This window comes from Anas acuta, chromosome 6, assembly GCF_963932015.1.
Source record: "Anas acuta chromosome 6, bAnaAcu1.1, whole genome shotgun sequence".
Lineage (NCBI taxonomy): Eukaryota > Metazoa > Chordata > Aves > Anseriformes > Anatidae > Anas > Anas acuta.
In genome coordinates, this window is record NC_088984.1 from 10,092,483 (window position 1) to 10,111,338 (window position 18,856).

The 18,856-nt window shown below is 41.0% G+C and overlaps 1 protein-coding gene across 18 annotated transcripts in view; it reads right to left on the minus strand.

Annotated features, from left to right (window-relative positions):
• The window catches only part of NCKAP5 (NCK associated protein 5), a 435,214-nt gene that overhangs the window by 256,900 nt on the left and 159,458 nt on the right, over positions 1-18,856 (minus strand). The window contains exon 1 of one of the 18 annotated variants that reach the window (XM_068687320.1): positions 5,339-5,643. The exons of the other annotated variants lie outside the window; for them this stretch is intronic. The gene's annotated coding sequence lies outside the window, so the exon portion shown is untranslated. Of the gene's footprint in view, positions 1-5,338; positions 5,644-18,856 lie in introns of those variants that run through there. 18 annotated transcript variants of the gene reach the window in all.

Below are 18,856 nucleotides of genomic sequence, written 5' to 3' on the forward strand. Positions count from 1 at the left end.
CTTGTGACTGCATTCAAGAGGACTGCACAGGGCCTGATCCTGGCCAGCAGGCAGGGAGCATGAGATGCAGCAGAGGTGGGTGATGAAGGTGCACAAGGCAGCCCTGTGGGCTGGGCTCACCCTCGCCAAGAGCTGAGAGCTCTTTGAGCTTTGAAAGCTTCAAAAAAAAAAAAATCAACATGGCCATTGCAGCAGGCAAGGATTTTAGGGGGAGGTGGGACAAGAAGGCCTTTTTCAGGGAAGGAAGAGATGGGGGTGAGCAGGCTGCACCACTGTGCCCTGCCCACGTCTCCTGGGCAGGCTCGGAGGCTGCTCTCCCCGTTTCCTCGAGTATGGGAAGCTCTTGTCCTCAGGCAGTGTGGAACCCCTCTGCACAGAGAAATGCAAAGCCAAGAGATGAAGAGGCTTAGTGGAGTGGTACCTGACAGCTCGCGGTTGTTTGAGGTTATTAATGGCTGTGTGCAAGTAAAGAAGGTGCCGGAGTGACAGAAAAGCTTATGTCTCAGAAATTCCACCTATGGAAAGGCCTCAATGTTATTTAGGGCAGTAGGAACTTAAAAACAGACATTCAGAGTAAAAAAAAACTGAGTGCAAGAAGATGTGCAGATTTTATGGGCTCAGAATGTGTATATGTACGTGAAGTAATTAGCTGTAGTCTTGTTTATGTCAAATCCAATTTCCATTAATAAACTTCTCACAGCAAAGACACTGATGCTGTAAGAAATTGCCCAGAAATGTTAGCAGTCATAACGATGCAGGGCAAACACTGGAGCATTTAATTAATCAATTTCTGACATTACCAGGTAATTATAATTTCTGAATCACTTCTTGATGTTTTTTAGGAATACAAACCAAGCAGAACACACAGCAGAAGTGCTGGTTGCAGGCATCTGACATACGTAGACACGTGGGGCTCACGTGGGACTCACGGTGGCTGAAGACAAGGAGTTATAGCAAGGAGAGAAAAACATTCCTGGGCTCTATTGCAGAGGTGGGGAAATCTCATTCTAATGTTATTACAGACACTCGGCAGTCACAAATAAAGACCTTCTTCATTCTCTGCATGTGTCAGATGTGTTAACTCATCTGGAATAACCGCTATCATCTATCCTAGCAAATACATCGGGACCTGAAGTTTCCTACCAGTTCCTCTCACTGCTTCATTATCGCTGTCTTCGCATATATTCTGGCAACTTCTGACAAGGATCAAGGCACATACTCAAAAATCAAGTGTATCTTCACCTTTGTATCTCTTCTTAAAAGCAACTATATATGAAACAAAGCTATGCTGAGTTCAATCAGTCACTTATTAAGAGTCCATAGTAAAATTTATTTCAATACTTAACAAAACAATCCCACACAGTGTCACAGGGGTGTCATTCTGGTCATCCCAAAATGCTTCCAAGCAGCACTGGGCAAAACAGAGTGAGGACACCCAGCTCCACCCCCTGCTCTGAGCACCAGGGTGACCTGCTGTTTAGCAAAAGCCCAATTATCAACCTGTTAGGGGTTGTATGGTAGGAAAAATGAGAAAAAAAAAAAGGAGATGAGCAAAGAGAGGGCAATATTCTCAGACCTGCCTCCCAGACATTGCGGCCATGCCTTTTCCTGCTGCCCCTCTTTTGCCATGCTCTTTTGCCACACTCCACATTTTGGAAATTAGTATTTGTGTCAATGGCTCTGCTTGCAATGCCTTGCACACGCATAATTATAATAAAGAAAAATTAATCTGGGAGTTAGAAAGGTAGCAAAGCCCCTTTCCTCAGAAGCTGCTTCTGGCACTCTGCCTCCTCCTGGCCAGCTGCATTCAGCAGCACGCCCCTGGCTGACACCCATCCATCCATAACCAGTACGGTGCAGACACGGACATGCAGATAAATGACAGAACACGCACATAAATAAGCTCCTGAACAGCTCTTACTGCTTTGCTTTTTCACTCTGTGTATAGAGGAATGAATCAAAAGCTACCACACAAACAGACCTCTGCATGTCTGCACGCTTACGACAACCAGAGCCAGCAGCCTCGCTGCAGGGAGCTGCGTGAGCTCAGGTACGTCCTGGGGCACATCCATTGCCTGCTGTCATTGCCAGGCTTGGCTCTGCGCCGTTCAGTTTGGGTATTGACTGAGCATTGGGCACCACTGAGCCCAAGGCATTCATCGGTTGTAAACTGGGGCCCAAATCACACCATTTATCCAGCTGAAATCCCCACTAATTTCCATGAGATATTCAGGAAAACAAAACCATTCCTAAGTGCAACTGGATTGGCTCCGGTTTGTGCATTTACATGCACAGATGGGAATAGACAGAACTGAGACCCTCACTGTATTTTCTTGCAGGTAACAATTACATGAGGTGTGTGTGAGGAAGCTAACCTTCCCTGAGACCTCTGCAGCGCCGTGTCCCATGCCAAGCTCCGATCCCAGCCACCGCACATCTCCAGCAGCCTCCCTTCATAACAGGGGCTTATGACAAGATTAGAGCCTACATGGACTAGATGAGATGCAAAATGTTATAACTGAGGACTGTTCTGGCACACACATAGATTTTTACATGGGCACGCTGCTCCTGCTCCTCAGCTGGCCTCAGTGATGGGTTCCCATTTTGCAAGCAGCCATGCAGGATGTCTCCGTGTCCTTCACAAAGCCAGGAGAAAGCTGTGCACCTAAGGCAAGCGTTAAAGGTTGCTCTGATGGAAAGCTGCGAGCCAGACCCATGCTCACAAACAGAGCAGCTGCAATGCATGGAGGGGGCAGCTTGGGAGACTGCCTGGAGCCAGATGTGGAGCGGGGAGATGCTGTACTGGAGAGAAAGGGATGCACACTGCTAGATGTAATGTGTAGGAGTACCAGAATATAACATAAAGGTTGTCATAAAGCAGAAATTAGTAGTTTTTCCTCCTCACTTGTGTTCCAGACAAAGCAAAGAACTCCCCCTTCAATTCTTGCATGTAACAATTGTATTAATAATCATTATTATCTTGTGCTTCTATAAGTGGTCTAATGCATTGTTCACGTTTTGTCTTCTGAACACTTGTAACTTCAGTGTTGCCATATATACAGTAGATGCTAAACAAATATAATGACATTTCTCAATTTAAAGATAATCTATGTCCTTTTCATAAAAATTAAAGTGAACCTTTAATTTTGTTCCGCATTTTAGAATTCACAGGTACGATGCGGTATTGGTGAAATCAAAGCCGTAATTTAGCTCCCAGTAACACTAATAATTTTTCTGCCATTGAGTATTGCTGCACTGAATTGCAGATCTGTCTCAAATGTTATGCGCCTAGAGATACTAGTTACAGCTATTGCAAAACATTATATTTATTCAAATAAGACCAAAACAAATATAAACTGTAAAATGAAAGGTTTGAAAACACTCGTTTAGATAAATATTCATTGTCAGCTTCTTTGCAGGATATATAGTGAAAATTCAGATTACATGATGGCTTTCTGTTTTATACCCTGTCTTGCTAGTTAGCATTCAAAAGTGTATCTTTAAAAATGTCCTTAATTTAATGTGTGAAATAGCAAGAGAAATACTTAGCTTTCCATATTTCTTAAACATGAATCTTTCAATCCACATCAAACTTAATGTGAATTAACAGTGAGGACAGAAGCATAGCCCTTTATATTTCTGCAAATCTAATTCTTGCCATTATCTGCGGCTTACTGGAAAAGTTCTTCACAACATTTAACTGAATTACATTTTAAAGATCTTTCTCATCATCGGCTGGAAAATCTATGGCAACAAGTGATGAGTCACGTTAGTGTACCTTCTGCTCTACTGCAGACTTTGTGATATTTAGATACCGCGTCTCTCTCTTGGGAGACAGACATACACAATTTCCTGCAGATGCCTTGGTTCCCAGTATCTAAGACACAAAGGACAAATTAAAGCAAAATACATATTAACCCTGGACCTAAAAGAATTAGTTTCACACAAAGGTGACATCACATTTCCTGTGGTTAAGGGTGATATGGATCAACTTCAGCTGGAATCATGCTGACCTTGAGATGGAATTAACTTAGGGCATGGCAGTCCAAAATGAAGACAGACAAGCGAGTCACAAGGTGATCAGCTTTTCCTCTCTACTATTAATGGGTGATTTTTGGAGTAATTGGACAAAAAGAGTTTCAAATACATTTCTTAAAAAAAAAGTCAGATCTCACAGTTATTAAGCATCTCATGTTTTTAAGTACTTAAAATAGTGGCAATAGTTTATATAAAAAAGGAGAGTTGGAATGCTGTGTCTCAACTGAGTATGTGCTCCATGCATGACTCACAGACTATATACTGCATGATTGTCGCAAGGGCTGATGATGGAATTAACTTACGTAAGACTTCAGACGTTTGCATGCATGCTCTAAATCAGAGATATTAAATCACAGGAGGAAAAAAAGAAAAAAAAAAGAAACTTTAAAAGAGAGATTCATTTCATGCATATTATTATGGGAAAGGTTGATAAGTCTTTAAAAGTGCTGCCCTGTCTCATGGCTTACGCAGTTGCAGAGCCTCCAGCTGGAAATGGGACAGGGCTCTGGTGCCCAGCTCTCACTAAAAGTCTGCAGAAATGCTCTCACCTCTGCCTTAAAGAGAAGCCTACCACATACCTATGGTTTTAAGGTGTTGCAGACATCAAGGCAGCCATAAAACTGAGCCATTTTACCCACTCAGCCATACTCCTATAATCTTGCACAGCTTCATTGTGAAAAGCGCTGAGCATCTGCAAGTCTCATTGATATCACAGAATTAAACTTATTCAGGGGAGGAAAAGCAATTTTCAAACTTTAGATACAGTCCTTAATCATTCATTTAAAAAGAATTTCCATAGCCATCAACTTGACAGTGTTTAAATGAAAAGACTCTGAAAACCTCTTGTTTTCCAACAGGAAATGTTTTCAGGGACTGGCATTTCACATGTATAGAGAAATTTACAGTAATCATATCCTGATGACAAGTCTAGGAGAGGATTTACATCTAACGGGAACGATCTAATTTATCTTTCATACAGTAATACCCAGTGGCTATTGTGAACATTTCATTATCAAGGAATTAAAGACAACACAAGAAAATTAATGTTTTAAGAGAAACTCATATGGTCCATTTAACTCTTCTTTTGACTGTCCACATAATGTAATAAGATAATTTGCTTCCTTTCATACGCCTGAGTAATAGAAATAACACTTTTCATAAATCATCCACAAAAGCTTTAAGAACAAATGCATGCTATTCAGTGTAAAGCTTTCAGATTACTTCCATATAAATGCATATCGTGCATATTTCAGAAATTCCCCTCTCAAAGAAAAAGCCCTTGCGCTGAGTAATGACCTACCTCTTCTTCTCCTTCCCAACTGTTTCTGCCTGGGTATCAGACAGCCCCTCTGCATGACAGGACTATCCCCCGCTCTGACGGGACTCAGAGGAGATTTTGTCACAAACTCAGGATGTGGAAGCGGTGACACGCTGTGAGAGCACGGCGTGCCTTCCCCGCAGGGAAATGCCTCATAGCGCTTTATGGGCTGAGGCTTGGAGGGAAGCGCTCAGAAGTTTTGCTGCTGAGCAGAGCCGTTTCTCCTGCCTCACTTCCACATACCCTTAAAAACCCTGCAACTCATAAAACAAAATTGTTCAGCCAGAAGCTCTTTGCAGGAGCAGGGAAGGAACAGGGCCTGACAGAGACCGCATAGCTCAGACCTTAATCCTCCTTCTTGCCCTGGGGACGTGGCTACAACAGCCCCCCTGTAGAAAAGGCCCTGGGCCTGGCATCCTGACGAGGTCTCTTGTCGTGGCCTCTCCTGAGGATGCTCACAGAGGCCTCCAGGTCACGCCAGGCCCCGCAGCTCTCCCACAAGTGCACCTCAGAGCTCCGAGTGCCCTGGGGCCATGCTGCGGCCTGCACCGCTTCTCTGGCCGAAGAGAGAAGCACAAATGGCACAGGAATCAAACCAGCACAGGGTTAGACGAGGCGTTTCAACATCTGAAGATGCAAATAGGCGCCTAATGAGATTTTCAGAAGAATGTGCACATTCTGCCCCCTCAGAGATTTCTGAAATCCCTCTGGATCTGTGGTGAATTTTCGGATCTGTCTCCCAGATCCTTCCCATGAATCCGACAGCTTTGCTTTGCTTTGAGTGGGGAGGGCAGGGAAGCACAGCGTATAAATTCCTTTCCTTTGATACTCACATTCATACTGCATAAGGTGAAATACAGCCTCCTCTGTACATATTTGAAAAACACAATCACTTTTGTGGATGGCTGAATTTCCCCTTCTACTAGTTTGCACTCACGCACCGCATGCCTGGGGCTAGAAGGGCAGCTGAATGTGAGAGTGTCTGTCTAGCCACAAAGTAAATATGGGGCAAGGGGAGGATTAGAGTGAGGCAAATGAGTCTGTCATTTCAGACAGACTTTGCAGGCTCTCCTGCAATGCCATAAGAGCGACGCGTTTCACAGAGATGATTGAATTTATCTCCAAGCCAGGGGAAACTGAGTCACTGAACCAGTCACATTCACTGAGTCCTTCTGGCAATGAAATCTAGATGTGGCTGAAATCTAGACGTCCTCAGTCCTCCCATCCATCTCCATAGCCTGTTACCAGAAACACACCAAGCATGCACGTGCTTTATATGTGTGGACACATACATATACAGAAATAAGCTTCTTTGAAACATGTATGTAGTTAGGATGCAATGACTTCATCTTATGGTCTTGAAAATTGGAGAGGTCCTTTGCAAAAGAGAGTTATGCAGTCGGCTCTAGGGATGGCTCAGGAACAATTGATTTTTCTGCTTTGACAGATTGCACTGCCGATGCTAAAATGCATCAGCTAATAGATCTCAAGCCATATTGCATTGTTTTATCTTCTAAATTTTGATGAAAAAGACCTTTGGATTATTTGTCTCCTAAAACACTCCTGATTAGCGCTTGTTCTTTCAAATCTGATATTAAGTTATTAATCAAGGCAGAGTTTTCTGCTTTCCACAGACTGGTAATTATCCATTTAGCTATGTGCTACACTGCGAAACCTTAGTTTTAGAACAGGCAGCGTTCAACCTCTAACAGATACAGTGCATCAAAACCTCAGCTTGGAAGCTGGGATAGTGTAGAGGTGTACAGTTCTGCCGGGAGGTCTGAGGATTTGCTCCTCATCTAATTTTAATTTACAGCGTTGTTATGCTATAACTTTTATCTGAAAAATAAACCTGTGGTTAAGCCCACCAAAGATATGAGACACATACTAATACCCACCACAAGAAATTCATGAGCATGATTGCAAAGCAGTTACTAACTTACAGTCTATGGGAACACTGATTAGTTGCATGACCACATCCAATTATTTGCATCCTCTAAAAGCTTTGGGAAAATTTGTAAAACAGGCTGCTTTCCCATGGAGAGCACTGCAATTCCAGCAACACAGTAGCACAATATTAGGCTAGATTTCACTATTTCTACTACCAATTAATATTATTATTTTCATCAGCATTAATATTCATTAATATGAATTATATTCATTAATATAATTTGCAGAACCAGTCAGACATGGAGCCCAGCTCTACTGGCTTACAAAGGTGCTGCTCCTGCCTTGGCCACCTCAAGGTTTTAAGGTTAATCATTTAAACTAAGGATTAAATAACATCATTTGGATTATAAACTATAACTTAGACCTGACAATGTTTTACATTTGTGTACTTTCAGGGCTCAGTCATGGCTGCAAATGGCATTTCCAAGGCACGGCTGGTGACATTTCCCACTTCCTCGTCTATTTTTCTCCTGTTGCTCCTGTTATGACTAAAAGCAGCAGGATTATATTTTTCTCAGTGGGAAATGTGTCACCTGCTGGTGAAAGGAAAGCAATTATTGTGTCCTAGCTAAATCTTGGGCCTATTTGTGTAGGCTTTAGAGCTTAAAAATATAAACATGCCTCCCTGTGCCAGTGGCAGCGGGGAGGCACTTTGGGACCCAGCTGGGATCCCCTGCATGTCACCTTCGGCGCCTGTTAAGCATGGGGAGAGATGCCAAACCCGAGTGCCTTTCCTGTAACTGTGTCTAATCAATGGAAGGTAAACGTGAATGATGGGCTCGGAGTTCCTGCACAGGACACCTCAAGTGCTAAAAATTAGGTTCTCCCTCTCCCCCCTTATTCCAGGAGAAGATTATACTTCTCAGCTTCACAAACATTTCTGTCTGTCTTGCATCTGTGTGGTTGTTTTCACTCCTTCTGTGTGTTTTTATGTGACTGTAAACCTGTCTGACAAAGGCACAGGTATTTTATTTGCACACTCTAAGATGCTCTTTTTTGTGCAATCCCTGTTATCAAACTAAAGAAGTCTTATAATCGAAAGGGGAAGTAAAGCAACTAGAATTTTACATTTGCAGTTGGCAAAAAGCAACAAAAAACAAACTCACAAAATGTGTGTGTGTGTATATAAACATAAGAAAGGATATACAGTTGTATGCTAAGAGATGGTAGATTTTAATATACAAAATTTGTTTCTGGTGAGTCTATTGTTATTTATATATTTTTTATTTCTTATGTATATTCATTAAAGAAAATGCATATAGATACTGCAAAGGGAAAGAGCATGAGCATGACTAAATTTAAGAAAAAGTAATATTAGACCATGTATAAAGGGAAGTTTCTGACGCTGCTGATCACTTCCCTGGGACCTAGGGAAGTAGATCTAGGATGCTTCTAGGAGAATGATCAGCAGGGTCAGTATCAGGCATCATTTTAGGTAATAAAAGGGTTGCCAATTTTTACTACCATATGATCCCAACCAATTACAATAATTGTCAGGAAGATCTATTTTCTCTAACATAAATTAACCCCCCTTTTTTTTTTTTTTTTTTTTTTTTTTGACAAATACGCATGTGGGAGATTTTACCCCTGGACAAACTAGTAGAAACACCAGATTTTGGTTGTTTGATTTAAAAAATATCCCAATTCTATTTGCAGTGGTTTGAGTAACTGACAACCTTTTCTCTGTGCTTGTTTTACTACAAATATGCAGGGTGCTCCATCTTTGAAAACTGACTCAGAACAAGAAAATTATGATTTTACAGTCAAGTTATACGTTCTCAAAAGCCCTCTGAAGACACCAATTCTTGTTGGCAAAGAACTAATTTCACGTGAAGAAGAAACACTGTATTATAGAGTATATAAAATATTGCCCCAGCTTTCCCCTCTCTGTACCACCAAACATTTTTCTAAGAGAATTCTTCTACTACAAAATTAAATATTGTGCTTTAATGTAATTTGTTACTAGGAAAGGCAGTGGAAAATTGCCACACTGAAGAGCAACCTTCTGTTCATTTCGCTTCAATGGTCCTTATCCATTTTGTTACAGAATTTCTGACCAGAAGTCCAGAAACAGACCAGCAAAAATCAGAGGGCTACACATCACAGAGCATGTTTTCCTTCACATGATCTGCTAGAAACAAGGGCTTTTAGCATTTGGCCAAATTCAACCACTCTGGCATATTCATAGGTAACTGTTCAAAATTGTAGTCCATGAAATAAAACAGTATTTAACAGCTTGACCTATAAAATCTTTCCTAAATTGTGACTATGAAAATAAATAGAGCATATGGTCTTTGCTGAGACATACCAAAAGATTCAGTGATAACATAAACACAACAAGACCGGGTACTTCCTTTCCAGATCACATTGTATATAAGAGTTGCCAAAAGCTATAGCATATGGACATATTTTATTTTATTTCATCTCATTTCTCTTCCATTTCTCTTAAAATACTCTGGCTACACTAACTTTTAATTCCAGATTCATTGTTAGTTCACCTTTGATCAGGGAACTGCCATCTCACTATGCAGTGTGAAAGGTTCACGAGTTTCACAATTGCTGCTTTAATACTGCTTTGTATCCTTTGCTTTCTAACTTCATATGGTCTTCTCATGTCGAGTCACAACCAATATCGGAGTAATGTCTACAACAGATTTGCACTGGAGACTACAGAGGAGAAATACTGTATTTCTCTTCTTTTCTCAGCTGCGGATGAAAGTGGTACACGGCCACTAATCCCTTCTATATGGGCAGATGGCCATTTGTTGTATGTACTCATTTACAAATGAAATTCAGAAATTCATCTGGCTTTATCTGCATTCATTATGTATTATTGGTCTCTCTTCATTTAACATCAAAAGTGCAAGTAAGAGGAATGCCATTCTTTATGGTAATTGTTCCGTTGGTTCCGCATGAGTAACACTTAGCATTTATAGCGTTCTTTACATCTCTCAATTATAAATTTATAATTCTTAGTTCATCAAAAAGTCCCAGATTTCTTACCAGAACTTACCTTCTGGAAATAATGACTAACCAAAAGGTAAAATAATAATAATATATTAAAAAATGAAAAAAAAAAAAAAAGTATCATGGCGCAATTTGTTAAATATCTCGTGATTTAAGGTACCGAAGCAACTGAGTGCATGAGCATTGAAAAGAGGTTGCATTTCAGTCTTATGTCAAAATTCTTCTCACCTGTTTACATGGAAGCAAGCAGGCTAGAAAGGGATGAGAAACAAGAGTGAGTAGGGAAGCATTATGCCACTGAAAATGAACTAATTGAAGGATTTTATACCACAGCTACTGCTATCTGACTGCCCAGTACGGGTCAAAAAATCAGAACTTACCCCACTAACTTCATCCACTTTTGAGGTCTGTACCAGGCAGCTGAACACTAGTCATGGATAAATTGCATCCCCGTGCCTGTGGCTCTCCGTACTGCTTGCTGAGAATTTGTCACTGCTTTTTGGCAGGACTTTGTTAGCAGATTCAGGGTGGTAATCTTACAAATCAATATCCCTCCATCCCTTCACTGCCCAAGCTTACAAAGCTGCTTCTTGCACAAGATTTCCTTGTACGTGGCTGTCAAACTACCCAGCATAACGGCCAGAAGTAATGAGAGCAGTGACTCAAATGAATACACTCACGAAAGCAGAGAAGTCAACAGAATGTCCTTGTAATAAGAGGCACAGCAACGTAAGTTTTGATCAGGAAGAAGCAAAGCAGAGCAGTGAGGTAACATAACTGGGTGGCCATGCAGTCCAACGCAGTGTCACCAGCTGGGTCAGGCCTGCAGCTGAGCCTGGGTGCCTGTTGTGCCTGGCACTGGGTGTCCGGAACTTTCTCTTTGCATTATTTCAATTAAACAGAGAAGAGAAGGGAAGGGACTGACATGACATTTATATATATTCAGTACATTCTATAGGAAACATGGAGTTTATCCAAGATGCTAGCATGCTACAAAACAACTTTCTATCTAAAACAGCCCATTCTCCTCTAGACAGAGCAAAATAAATACAGATTGTGTGTCTGTCCATACAATTGGAAGGCAGTTTACATACAGATTTGTATGAGAATAGGTTTTGCTGAAGAAAAAAGAGGACTATCCCACAAGTGGCCACTATCTCACAGAGCACTGCATGGAAATGAGTTCATAAAATAATTGTAGTCCTTTTTGTGGGATCTAAACACATCTTCTTGCCAAGAACAGATGCACCCAGAACAGATGCAGAAAGGGGTCAAGGCCTTTTTTGGTTGCTGGCCCACCACAGTCACTCGGGCTGCCTTTAGGTGTATGTTGGTAGCTCTGTGCTGTTTTTACAAATGCAAGGACCAGCTGTGCTCTTTGCCAGCTCACATTAAATATGAGGTGACTCTGCAGCTGTTTGGTACCTCTGCACTGCATAAAAAAATGATTATTAAAGTTGGTCTTCCATGGGACAGCTTACTTGAGTGTCACTTAAAGTTCAAGCATTTGCTGGGCTGAAAATTCAAGCGCAAAAAAAGAAATTGTTTTTTGATATTAGTTGTGCTACCAATTCTTTAACAATCATAAAAACAATTGCAGGCTTCAAAATGTGCTATTTAAGTGAGACGATTAAAACCAATGGTCCAGTGTCAACGATAGCTGCTAGGGGTTGAACAAAATAAACACACCTTTTAAAATAAGTGGATGCTCAACCTCCGCTCATCACGAGATGTTGAATATCATTTAGAGGATTTTTGCTAGCTTGTAAATAACAATGTCACCACAGTGTAATTTTTGTCATTTACTGTCCAGAAGTCAAGGAGTCTCCACTGAGGAAAGGCAAAATGTGGCCTCATACCTATAAGAAGAATTAGCTCTATGCCAGCAGCTGCAGCTGCCTGATTTTATACAGCCTTCCAACCAATACATCTGGTTAGAGTTTGAATTAAATGCAGATGCCACAGCGTCATTGCAGCACTTTAGCCCATGGTTTTGGGGCCATTTTTACTCTATGCAGGCAGATTCTTGCCCCGTGTTGGCAGAAACCCATGTGTGTGCAGTCGTTTGTAAGATCCAGGCTCAGCACAGTTTTCTAAAGGAGTACTTGATTTCCTAAAACTCCGACTCTTTCAGTTTCAGATACATTTCTGATCCTATTTGTTTTAAACAGGTCTTATTGCCATCATAGTTTGAGATACAAGTCATCTTGTGAATTTCTAAAGCACATTAGCCAAAAGCTGAGTACTGTGAATGTCTCATTTCATCCTGGTGGTTGTGTTATGTTAACTATTAACATGCAATAAACCCCCATGTTTAAAACAAATTATAATGGTTTAATAGACAAGAAATAATTCAAGTGTCTAATTTCTGCTTTGCTTAATGTAAAATTTGGTCGTTGACTCCACTTACAGTAAAATGGTTGAAACAGCAAGAACAGTAGCAATAGTCATGCAATCCATCTGGACCATAAACACTTCAAAAATCTACTTCACCAAAAACATTTTGATTAATGAAAAGTGCTTTCCTCTTTTTATTAACTATGCAATTCATCCTTATTAGTGTTAAAGTGAATGTATTAGATCCTTAACAACACAAGAAAGGATATAAATGAATTAACAGGCCATTTTAGCCGTCTTGACATGATTAGCTTGTAACATCAATTGTGCAATGTATCAATTGCATTATGACTTTCTGGAGAGTCTTGCACATTACAAAACTGATGGATATTTAAGCTCCTGTGCATTTTTTTTTGTTTTCGTTTTAAAACCGGTCTCAGGGGCTTCTACTTAATAAAAAGCAAATGTATCGCTCTGTAAGCCTCAAGTAAGCCTGGGCTTGGGCCAGGGCTCGTACAGGGATCCTGGACTTCACAGGCAAAGAGAAAGTGCCTACGACATTTGGCATCCTGGAGATGTTGTGCATGCCTTCATGGGGATGGGCGGCTGGTTGGTTTGATTGCAAACATTTGCACAAATTTCACTGAGAGCGCTGGGAGCTTCTTAGGAGGTAAGAAAGCACAGGCATTCAGAGAGAAACACTGGAGGCAGGTCGTTCAGATCTCAGGAGGAACCTCAAGAGAATCTCCTCAGACAGGGGAAGGATCCCAGCCCTGCATGTCTGCCCCAGGATGGGGACAAAAAGCTCAGTTTGGGTGGCAAGTGATGCAGTAGTGAAGGAGAAGACAAGAACGTCCTCTACCAAGACCCCTGCAATCCCACGGACTCTCTGAGGCCAGCAGTGCCATCGTTTCATAGTGATTACCACATGAAATTAGTTCAAAACAAAAAATAATAAAAAAAAATATTACTACCCTGAAAGATTCAAATGCTATATGCCATCCTCACAGGAATTTCCAAATTGCCCTTCATAATGCGGGCATCATCCCATCGAATGAAAGGTTTCTTGGTTAATCAGAAGGAATGACAGCAAGCAGCCCGTGAGCAAGCGTGTCCCAGTCCAGGGGCCCTAGACACTGGGTCTGCCCGTGGTGCTCTCACCGAGGGAGGGCAGTGGGGGTTTCAGCAAGCCCCCCTTTCTGCCAGTGTTGTTGCTAGCAGTGGTGTGGGGTGGGTTTGGGATGTAGGAAGGAGGTGGCAGCACTCCCAGGCCCTGGGTCTGGCAGCCCTTCCACTGCAGGCACAAGATTTCAAGAAATGCAAAAAGGCCTCAGGTTTCATGGAAGAAATATGACCTTTCATAGAACAGGGGGGGAAATCCAGGGAACAGTGTTTGCCTGAGGATTACCTCAATAACCTGCTGTCAGTTCCAGAAGCAAAGTCCATTATTACACTTCTACTGCTGCCTTGAACAAGTTTCTGCAGTGTAAATGAAATGATTCTTATTATCTGCCCGCGATAGTGATAAGTTTGCACTTTACAGAAACAGCTCACTGCTCTCAACTGCCTCATCATTGATTTTCTCCAGGCCATGCCTCTGCTGTCATGCCACAGACAGAAAGCCCCCTTCTGTGAGGTTCGTCAAGATGCAATGAATTTTACCACTGCCAAAACTCACTTTATGCCAGGGAAAATTTGTGGAGACGGAGCTAATGGAAAATCCCCTTACCTTGTCCTCGCTGGCCCTGCCATTTGCTTCCCGCGTTATCCAGGGCTCGGTTTTTCATCAGGAAGGTGAAAGCCCATGGCAGAGGACAGAGAGCAGGAGAGGATGAAACAGTGTCGGCCCTACCAGCGGCAGGGGAAGGGCCGTATCATATCTGCACACCTGCTCAATGAGACACGCTGAGAGGGATCCCTCTGGGTCTTGTGAGATAGGTGCACGGGTCTCAGGAGAAAATTAAGAGTGAGAGAACCTCAAGAGCTGACAGGATAAATGGGATTACATTTTTTAAAGCTGCTAAAACTCAAGACCCTGAACCTATCTATATACATATATAGATATATGTATGTATGAAGTAACCATTTCTCTCCATCCAGCTTAGGCTCGGAATTTTCCCCCGCTGATATGCCAAAATTAGAAACACATTTTCAGAGAAGACCAAGTCACAGATAGGTGCATGGCTTTCAGAAAGGCAGCTCTGTCCCTAAAGCCTTCTAATTTTTCTCTTAGCAGCCCCTTGTTTGGCCAATTAGATATTAACAATCCAGTCAGAAGGAAAAGGGAATAATTCACAAAGGGCAGCTACATACTTTGTCTGCCTCGCGCACAGCACCAGCAGCAGTCTGTCCGTCCGCCTGGCGCCACGGGCACGCAGCCACCAGCTCCTCTGGCTGCCAAGCTCCGGCCAAACGCTGCTTCCCTCCGAGTCGAAGCACGCTGATAATAAGAGCATGACAAATTGATCTGCTTCTCTGGCGAGTCCTTTGACGCTGCTCTAATGGCTGCTTGAATTTGTGGGGAACATGAGATCAAACAAGGTTGAAGTTTAAGGATGGGATTCAATCGCTTACTGCATCTGCGATACCTGAGCGGTGTCTGGTGGGGAAATGTGGGCCGTTGTTTTCTGCAGCTACTTCCACAAAATATTTAAAATAGATTACAAAGATGATAAAATCACATAATGATCTTTGGTTAATCAATGTATGAAAGGTGTGAATTGTGCCGTGATCCAGTAATTGCCAGTTATTTCAGATTCACTCTTGTGAGTTACTTGTCTGTGACTTATCTACGTGTGGTAAGTCACTGTCACAAGGCAACAGTGATGCTTCAGAAGAGGCTGAGCCTACCTGGGCTTAAATATTACCTGCTGGTCCTTCCATGCCTAAGAAAATATAGAGAATACTTAAAAAATATTGTCATATAAAACATTTTGTTTCATAGGGCTCCACAGACAACTTGCATTGGCATTAAAAGGTTGTCTCCACAACCTGGAGTCCATCCCAAATCAATACAGAGGTTTAAGCAAATGCTTTCTTGACTAGGGGCTTTTGTGAGTAAGTGGTTTTTCCTTTTTATTTTTTAAATTTGTATTATGTCAAAATACCTACACATATAAATTAACCCCCTGTGTTTTCTCACTCCCCTCTTTGCCAACCTACCCATTCATCATCCTTGGGTACCGAGCTGTGTACTCCTTGGCGCTGGGGCATTGCCTCTTGGAAAGCGAACAGCCAACATTTTGGAAGTTTCAACAACAGCAAAACTGAGCTGAGGTGATTTCTGTGAAATTCTGAAAGATCACGCACAGCGAGTGGCAGCAGACTGTACTGAACTTTGGGAGACCTCCATGCAAAAGGACATGGCTTGAGCCCTTGTTCTCACGGCTGCTGGGAACTAAAAGCCATAGAGAGAGGATGTGCTCAGCCTGCAAAGGCAGAGATAAGTCTTACAGCTCCGAGAGTGAGTGCACAGGGTGAACTATGGATATTCTGACCCTTCCTCCTGGAATATAAATGAGTTTATGACTATAAGATATGGGGCCAGAGTTAGGGGAATGGGCTAGAAAGTTTAAATGAGATCCCAGTGCATAACAATGCTCTCCAGAGCCAATGTGGTAACTGAGGTATGGGAAAAATTACATAGATTTGGATCTCATTTGTGCCCATACAAATCTGTTTCTATGCACTGCTCCCTACAGACAGAATTTGCAATCAATATGTACCCTCCCCACACCTTAATCTTCAATCTAGGTAACTTTTAAAAAATACTGAAATAGTTAAAATTTATAAAACAATGTGTCCAGACCACCAAGACAAAGAAGCATGAAAATGTATTTGGAAAATGCTTTCTCTTTTGGCAGACCTGCTGGAAACCTTTTATCATAATTAGAACTACTAAGTAGCTTTATAATTCATTTCCATATAAGGCAGTCATAATATTTGAGAAACAGCGAAATTCCTGTATGCTTTTTGAGCTACGGCATAAAGCGCTGGGAAACACAATACATACATCGTTTAAGCACACTACGGAAGAGAATGCATCGACACAGTCAAACATAAAAAACACAGAGCAATTTTTTCTTCAGATAACTCTCGAAATGCTACATAAGACAAACATAAATGATTCCTTGGAATAAAACGACAATGTTTTGTCTATCTTCAGCTTTGCGAGCTCATTCTAAAGTATTTTAGTAATGGGCATGAATGATTATGAAGGTTGTCATAGATGGTTGCCCATTGCCCTGAAGAAAATGTTTATGACCTGAATAGATTAATTATATTCTCCTCTTAAATATCATTCCTTCAGGACTAGTTATTGTTGAGTGTAAATGTGCCACTTTATATGCAAATAAAATAGACTGAGAGTGGAATAAAAAGTTCGGCATATATCTACTGACAAATCATCTTATTATGTTTTATATTAGCAAGTGGAACATCTTGTGGTATGAAATGTTAATAGAGTTCAACAGGATGCAGTACTTGCTTCCTGGTTTCTAAAAAATCTTAGTCAAACTTTCACTTATTTTATGTTAGTCACGTTGGTTTAATTTTAACTGAACAGTAAGAAAAAGTTACACACTGAATGCAAGAAAAATATCTGAAGTTCATTAATACCCAATATTAGTAAACCTATTTAACAGAAGTGATGTAAATTAAAAATAGGAGCTAATGTGAACTTGAACATTCTACAAGAGATGATTCAAACCAGCAACTAATTTAGCACTGCACTCTTTGGTCACACAAAAAAATTAGATATTCAAGAGAAGAAGGAATCTCAAGAACAGACTTTAATTTTCATCCTTAGTTGCAGTTGCTTGTCTGAGTATTGAACACCGTCTGGCTACACCGTAACTGAGCTTTGATAGTTAATTTTCAGATATTTTGAACAAATTAGGAAGTTGCTTGCACCTGCATTCATGATAAGGAACTCTTCTGTCACTACCTACCTATAATACGTGGTTGGATTATTACTTGTTTTTATAGAAAAAAGATGCTCTGGAGTTTGGCATACCAGGACATTTATTCCTGAGGTGCCCAAAGCAACAGTCCACTGCCTGCCATCAGCCATAAATAAGGAAAGTGAAGATGTTCACCAGCTCTTGAAGACATGACCTTTGTTTTTTAAATAAAGGAAACATCCAGGAGACCTGAAGAGGAAAGGGTGCTGTCTCTAGAAAACTGAAAGGCATAAGGGCAAAAAAATGTCTTGGCTTGATTCTCACTTGGGAGTTTCACAAGGGATGCAAGGTTATTTAAATTAAGAATTATTAATTGGTCATAACCAGGAAAAACATGGAATAGGAGTCATGAAGTTTAACTTCTCTCATCTCCTGAGAACTAAACTGAGAGTCTTCTATAAGACACATTAGCAATGTGAATGTGGTAATAGGGCAGCATACTAAAACCACCTCTCCTATCCCTAAGATCTGCTGTAAGAGGAATACAAGTTTGGAATGAAGTGATACAGTCACATACAGCATTAAAATGTAAGGTTATCCATTCCTATTGCAGTCTAAATCTGTTCTAGACCAAAATAAATCTTTGAATTTAAATAAAGCAGTATTTCATTCGTTGAATGGTAATAGCTGAATGTAATTTTATGGATAAATATAGTATATATACTCCCATTTTTAGCTAAAATGTTAATAAAGTGATTATACTTTTTTTTAATATTATGATAGCCAAAAGTCAGCGTCAAACTACCTGACTGAGTTCAGAGAAGCCAGGTTAATTGTAGAGCTCTGGATCAGGCCATGGCAATTAAAAGAAAATCATAATCATAATGATGTAATCACAGATGTCTTGACATAGGATTATTGCCTTTGAAGTGTGAACTTAATTATTGAACCAGCTGCTGGGAATCCTCAGATACTACTGAAGCTGAAGGTACCTAGGGGCCTCTGAGATGCCCCCACCTCTGTGATGGATCAGCACCAACGATGGGATCATTGAGTTCATCAGCACAGCGATATATAAGCAGGATATACAATCTACCTGCTGCATTTACACTGCTAATGTGTTTGATAATGATACAGAATGATTGCACCGGCTGTTAATCTAGGATGCCATACAAAGTGCTATGAGCACAGTAAGACAAAAAACCACCACCAACAACAAAAAAATAAAGTATTTCTCATGCATAAAAATTTAATTTATCTTATTTTCACATTCTCTCCCAAATCCATGTGCGCTTTTGAAAAGAAAAACTATCCTTTTTTCACATGTGGAAATCTGCTCATATGG